This window comes from Pyrgilauda ruficollis, unplaced genomic scaffold, assembly GCF_017590135.1.
Source record: "Pyrgilauda ruficollis isolate IOZ18807 unplaced genomic scaffold, ASM1759013v1 scaffold294, whole genome shotgun sequence".
Taxonomy (NCBI): domain Eukaryota; kingdom Metazoa; phylum Chordata; class Aves; order Passeriformes; family Passeridae; genus Pyrgilauda; species Pyrgilauda ruficollis.
Window position 1 is genome coordinate 117,187 of NW_024524311.1, and position 7,137 is coordinate 124,323.

A 7,137-nucleotide genomic window follows, 5' to 3' on the forward strand; every position below is an offset into this window, starting at 1 on the left:
GCCTTGGACACTTCCAGGCTGCTAAAATCAACCCAGATGTGTTTGTTCAGGCTGCAGTGCACTTTGGCTTGCTGCAGAAATCTTCCTGCCCCACACCCAGGAAAGCTTTTGTGGGTGAGAGGCCTCTTCCTGTGCCACAGCTCCCGTGAGTCACAGCACGAGCCAGGCCTGGGGACCAGGGGCAGCCTCTGTCCCCACGTGGGCTGGGTGGCCCCACAGGGAAGAAATAATTTAGAGGAGGAGCAATAATTTAGAGGGAAGCAGCAATTCACTGGAGAGCTCATCTTGAGCTGAGCTTGCGGACATTGCAATGACAGCAAATCAATAAATCAGGTGAACTTTGACCACGTGCTGATGTAAACTGAAAGTACAGAGGGATGCTGGAGGCTGCTCACTCTGCTCCGGAGTGTTCTGGCAAAGCCGGAGACAAAACAGAGCCCTTGAAGGCCTGGGAGTGCTTGGGGAAAGATTTCAGACCTGAAATGCAAAGAAAAGTGGAATGATTCAGGAATAGGAAGTGGGGAAAACTGAAGGAGGAGAGTCTGAGCTCGTGGTCAGCAAGCAGATTCCAGGAGAGGGCAAAGAGGGAAGGCAGAAAGGAGCAGTTCAGAGAACACCAGGAGGGGAGGGACAAAGAGGAGCCCGGGAGCACCCAGGGGTCAGGGACACAGCCACCCCCCTGCTCCACATTTTTATCTCTCCCTGTTGGGAACTTTGGGGTCTTCCCTGCCCAGCAGGTCCCCCCAATCCAGAAGGAGTCCAGCTGAACAGCAGAGCCAGAGAGGCTTTCAGAAAAATCCATACCAAGCTCTAGAAAAGCTTTTAAATTGATTCTTAACCAGAAACACTTGTGCTTGTAACTTCATGCCTTTTTTTTTTCCAGACTGGGAAAGATCCCTTATCACCTGGCAAAATGTCATTTTCTAGGATTCATCATCCTAGAAAATTATTATTGAATAAGTGGGGTGCAGAGCAAGGCTCTTCCCTTGGGATTGTACTGCTGTGGAAAGCAGGCCTGCAAAAAGCTGCTTTACAGAAGAGCTGTGAATAATCCACAGGCTTTGGGCCACCTGTGAGCAATGTCCTGGAAATATTCCTTCCTTAGGGACTGGAGTTCCTGAAGTTCATTGTGCATTCCCTCGGGCCATTACTGCAGACACCGAGGGCATGCAATGATGGTGGCATCACAGAGACAGAAGAGAAGGCCCTGGGGACACCTGAGAGGGGAAATCCTCACTCCAGCATCACCGATGAGCATCACCAACCCCAGGGCTCCCCGCTGCAGAAAGCACCAAAGAACCTGCTGAACAACTTCTTCCATTTCCCCAACAGCTCTGCCAGCAGTCACTCAACTCTCCTCTCTAACTTCCACCCCCTCCTCTCTGCCCCTCTGGGTCTGTGGCAGGTTTTGAAGCCATGTTACAGTTCCTCAGAGGTTCTCCCATCTGGGTGAGGGGCCTGACAAGAGGGTTTGCAGTGGGTTGGGTTCTCAGCCCTGCTGACCCAGGGGTGAACCCGGGCTCTGGAGCTCCCCTGAACAGGGCAGAACTCACTGATCTCTGAGAAATTCCAGCCTGGAGAGGAGAAGCTCCAGGGAGAGCTCAGAGCCCCTGGCAGGGCCTGAAGGGGCTTCAGGAGAGCTGGGTGGCACTGGGTGGGATTTGGGGTCCCTCCCTCCCAGCCCAACCCAGTCTGGATTCAAAATGTTCTCCATGAAGATGGAACTTGCAGATGTGCTCAAAATTACACATTTGGAAGGCACACAGGCTGTTAAAAGAGGTTTATGCCAGGCTTTCCTTATTCTTTCAGCCTGGTCAATGCCACCTAGGACACTCCTGTCCTTCCAAACCTAATCCCAGCATCACCAAGGCTGGAAGAGCCCTCTGGGATCATCCAGTCCCACCTCAGCACCAGCATCACCCCAAACCCTGTCCCCAAGGCCACATCCAGACACCTCTGGGACACCTTCAGAGACAGAGACTCCAAACCTCCCTGGGGAAATCATTCCAATGCCTGACCCAAAAGATGATCCTTCCTGCTGTTCAGCACTGCTGAGCTGTGAGCAGGGCTGGGGAGTCAGGAGGAGGACAAGGAACACACAGGAGATGTTGTTTGGTGGTCTGGGGAAAGGAGTCTGATGGCAGAGTAATGAGAGTGCTAAGAAATGGGAAAGGCTTCTGAGGGCAGGGGATGAATCACCTGTGCTCTGTGTTCCTGAGGGAGCTGAGAGCAGCTACAGGACTGCAACAAAACAGAGACAAGGAAAGTTTTCTAATGATGAAACAAACAAAAAACCCCACAGGTGATGTTGCCTGAGAAGGGGGATGTTACACAAATCCCTTGGGAAGGGTAGATAGATGTGATCCCTCCTTGGGCTCCCTGAGGTCCTTCCTTCCTGGACCACTGCTCCTACACTTCTCACACAGTGAAGCGCTGTATTTGCTGCTTTCATCCTGTTCCAGGGCTGACATGAGAAGAAACCACCAAATTATGTCTTCATTGTCTGCCAGCCAACAGAAATAAACCCAGCAGAGCCCAAACTCCAGCAGGCCTCGTTTCCTCCATCACAGGAGCGTTTTGGGACAGACATCAATGGCCACAGGGACACACAGTGTCCCCCCCGGCCGCCTGTGCTCTGCAGATAGCTCTGCTCTCCTCACAGGCTGGGCAGCACCAGCTTCTGCTCCTTTCTTCTGACATCGGTGAGGAAGTTGCATTCAAACTCAGCAGAAGACAAACTGCAAACATTTACTAGGTTATAAAATGTTTCTAGCAGTGCCAGACTGGTTCAGCAGTTTCGGTTCAAAATGGTGACCCTGAGGTGTGGTTACATAAAGAAATGCCATAATCACGTTTCCTTATCAGCTGCTGGGGCAGGAGGTGACAGCCCTGTGAGGCTGAGCGTGCCTCAGCAACGCCCCGCACGCTGCTGGAGCCCGGGATGGATCTCTACAGGCTCAGCAGTCCGGGGCCTGGAGCCTCCCCGTGCCCGGGAGAGGCCGGGGGAGCTGGGGCTGCTCAGCCTGGGGAGGAGCCCCAGCCCTGGCTGGCCCTGGTGTCCCTGGGTGTGTCCCTGGGTGTGTCCCTGGGTGGGTCCCTGGTGTCCCTGGTGTCCCTGTGTCTGGCCCTGTGTCTCCCAGGAGCAGGGAGGTCACTCTGTCCCTGCCCTGGCACAGCTGGAGTGCTGTGCGCAGCTCTGTCCCCTCAGTCTGGGAAGGACCTTGGGACACTGAGCACATCCAGAGGGGACAGCCAGGCTGGAGAGGGGCTGGAACACAAACCCTGAGAGGAAGCCCTGAGGGAGCAGGAAGGGCTCCCCTGGAGCGGAGCCCCAGCTGAGAGGGGCGTCAGCCCTGCCTGGCCCTGCCTGTCCCTGGGTGTGTCGCACTGTGGGCCCTCCCAACCTCACCCATCCTGGGATTCTGGGATCTGAAGAGCAGCAGACACGCAGCACCCCATGGCACAACAGGCAGCAGCAGTGAGGAACATTTCTATCCAAAAGTCAGTCTGTGTTCTCCCTAAAAAGCAAAGCCTGTCCTGATTATAACAGCCAGGATGTTGAGGGCACAGACCTTTGCCCACCAGTTTCAAATCCTCCTCTCTGAAAACATTGGTCTGCCCGCTGAGGGGTGGGAAGTGAAAGGTGAACACCTGACTTTACCTCCCCAAGCCTGCAGCTGGCCCATGGTAAATACGACACAAAAAAAACCAGAAGAGGAGCTCTCTGAGCTTGTGGTCAGAACTTGTGGCTGGCAAAACGGAGCTGAGCCCAAGCCCCAGTTCAGGGGCTGTAACACTCACACTGCATTTAATGTTCACTGCAGCATTCAATTGGACATTTCACAAATGGACAAACTGCAGCTAAAGAGAGATTCCTCCCTTCCCAGACAATCACAGAATCATGGAATGGTTTGGGCTGGAGGGACCTTAAATCCCACCCAGTGCCACCCTGCCATGGCAGGGACACCTTCCCCTGTGCCAGGCTGCTCCAGCCCCAGTGTCCAGCCTGGCCTTGGGCACTGCCAGGGATCCAGGGGCAGCCCCAGCTGCTCTGGGAATTCCATCCCAGCCCCTGCCCACCCTGCCAGGGAACAATTCCTCATTGCCCAGATCCCACCCAGCCCTGCCCTCTGGCACTGGCAGCCATTCCCTGGCTCCTGTCCCTCCATCCCTTGTCCCCAGTCCCTCTGCAGCTCTCCTGGAGCCCCTTCAGGCCCTGCCAGGGGCTCTGAGCTCTCCCTGGAGCTTCTCCTCTCCAGGGGAGCACCCCAGCTCTCCCAGTCTGGCTCCAGAGGGGCTCCAGCCCTGGAGCAGCTCCGTGACCCTGGGTTTGTGCCAAGGGCTGTGCAGGGCCGGTGACCGCCGCGGGTGCCTCCGGCTCGGGCTGTGCTGTCACTTGGTGACACCGGCCGGTGCCTGGGGCGGCAGGGAGAGCTCCGGGAGGGGCAGGGGGTCCCCACACCGCCCTCAGAGCGCCCTGACCGCCCTCAGAGCGCCTTCACACAGCCCCGACCGTCCCTCACAGCCCTGACCGCCCTCACAGCTCTGACCGCCCTCACAGCCCTGACCGCCCTCACAGCTCTGACCGCCCTCACAGCCCCGACACCGCCCTCACACAGCTCTGACCGCCCTCACAGCCCTGACCGTCCTCGCACAGCCCCGACACCGCCCTCACGGCCCCGACCGTCCCTCACAGTCCCGACACCGCCCTCGCACAGCCCCGACATCGCCCTCACACAGCCCTGAGCGCTCTCACACAGCCCCGACCGCCCTCACAGCGCCCGGGCCGCTCCGCGCAAGCGCGGCCGCCGGCGCTTCCGGCAGCGCTGCCCTGGATGGCGGAGACCAGGACTGGAGTGGCGGCGGAGCCCGGGGATGGATGGACGGAGGAGCCGGAGGAGCCCGGGGATGGATGGACGGAGGAGCCCGGGGATGGATGGACGGAGAAGCCATGGGGTAGAAGGACGGCGGAGCGGCGGCGGCTGTGGGTGCCGGGCGGGCTCTGGCTGGCGGCTGTGCTGCCGCTGCTGCCGGTCCCGCTGCCCTGCGCAGGTGGGTCCCGGGCGCCCGCAGGGAGCGGGGCCGGTGCGGGGCCCCCTCCCGGGGCCGAGGGGAGAGCGGGGCGCGGGTCCCGCCGCGGTCCCGGAGCTCTGCGGGGATGAGGGCTGGATAACGGTGTCGGTGAGGATGTGTCGTGTGCGCAGGGTTGGCAGGGGCTGGGATGGAATTCCCAGAGCAGCTGGGGCTGCCCCTGGATCCCTGGCAGTGCCCAAGGCCAGGCTGGACACTGGGGCTTGGATCCACCTGGGTACGGGTGGGCTCTGAAATCCCAGCCAGTGTCTGATTCTAACTCTGGAAATTCCAATAGCTCTGCTTCAGTGACCTCTCCCTTCCCCTGAGCCAAGCCCAGCTTTCCCTGTGCTGCTGCTCAAAGCTCTGGCCCTGAGTTTCTTTGCACATCAGAGTCCTTCAGAGCCTTTTCTGGTGTCACATGTAAGGGGCCTCCTCTTCCTTCTTCTGCTGAAACGTTGACTGAAATTTTCCACTGGCTCCTGCACCCCAGGATGTCGTAAGCAGCGAGCATCATGTGCTCCTCCTGGGATTTCCCCTGACCAGGGGTTTGCTGTGTTGCCATTTCTTGCTTTCTCCTGTTGCTGAATAGATGTTGTTATGTAATCATTATTATTTTCAACCGTCAACATTGCTGAGCATCTCATGAACAAAGCAGTAATTTTTCTGTGTTAGAACAGTTTGGGTTGGTTTAATTTATTGGAATTTGACAGGGGAGGGAGATAGGCATTTCTGGTTTTTAATCTCTTCTTTCCACAAAATTCTAATCCCTTACAATGGTTTCTCAGAACCAAAGTGTCGTCATGCTCAAGTGGACAAACAGGAATTAGTTTTAAATGTCTGGCTTTTAACCATTAATAAAATAAGCCAGGAGGAGGTGTTGATTTTTAGGCTTTTCTTTGCATATCAAGTTCCTACCTCACAAAATTTCCCTGCTGATTAAACATCACTGAGTTTGCTCCTTCCTTCCTTTATAGCTATTCATTGGGAAATTAATGATTTGTGGAATTAATTTAGGGAAGCAAGCACAAAACTCATTGGAAGTAGTGAAATATGTGAAAGGATGGATGGCTGGATCACATATTCCTGTCTGTAGGGTAGAAGATCCAGAAGTATCCTGAGGAACTGGATCAGTACTCCAGGAAACAAGTGCAGTGGTGTTGAACAGGAAAATGTGCAGGGCAAAGAGAGGAGGGTTAAAATAGCAGACCTGTAAATTAAAAAAAATACCCATAAATTACACAGCATTATTTTGTTGGGTGTTTTTAGAAACCCCAAAAGTATCAGGGCATAGCAGTGCTCATTAGAAGAGAAATATTAGGTCATGTCTCACAAATTAGACCTCCATTCATTAATCTCAGCCATTTATTGTGATTTTTTTTACACTGCTTCAAGCAAGTTGAACCTTTTGGAATGAATACAAAAGAGAACAATAAAATTCCTTCAGGAAGCTGAAATTTGGCTTAAAAGGAAAACGTAAGGAATTGCTGCTGCCATTCAGCTTTCTCTTGGTTGGGAGCTGTGTTGGAAATAACCTTCCTGGGGTATTTCCCAGCTCTACGAAACCAGGCTGGGTTAAAGCACAGAAAATCTCTGCTCACAACAGGGACAGGATCTCCCTCCTGCTCCCACTGCTCCTTTTTGCCATCTGGCCTGCTGAGGTCTGGCAAGGAGTCCTGGAAAGCCTCATGCCCTGTAAATTAAGGATTTGAAAAGATGGCAAAATACACTAAATATTTGAATTTCTGCCCAAGGCAAACATAAATACTCTAATCATTGGAAGGTAGTAGCGTTTTTATCAGTTGGAGTCCGTGGGGCCCTTGTTGTCACAAGGGTTTTGGTTGAATTGTAGCCATCTGTTGGATAAATATCTGGGGAAAAAAATCTGTTTTTTCCTTTGTTTTCTTATTTTCTGAGCAAACGTCCTTTGGCATTCTCTGGGTTTGTCTTACTCTGTCAGAAGAGCAACAAATTCCTCCTTGTGGGAATAAATTCTGTAGTGGGAGCCACGAGGATTTGTTGAACGATTTGGCTTTCATGTTTTTGTGCTTTCAGGAGTTATTTCCC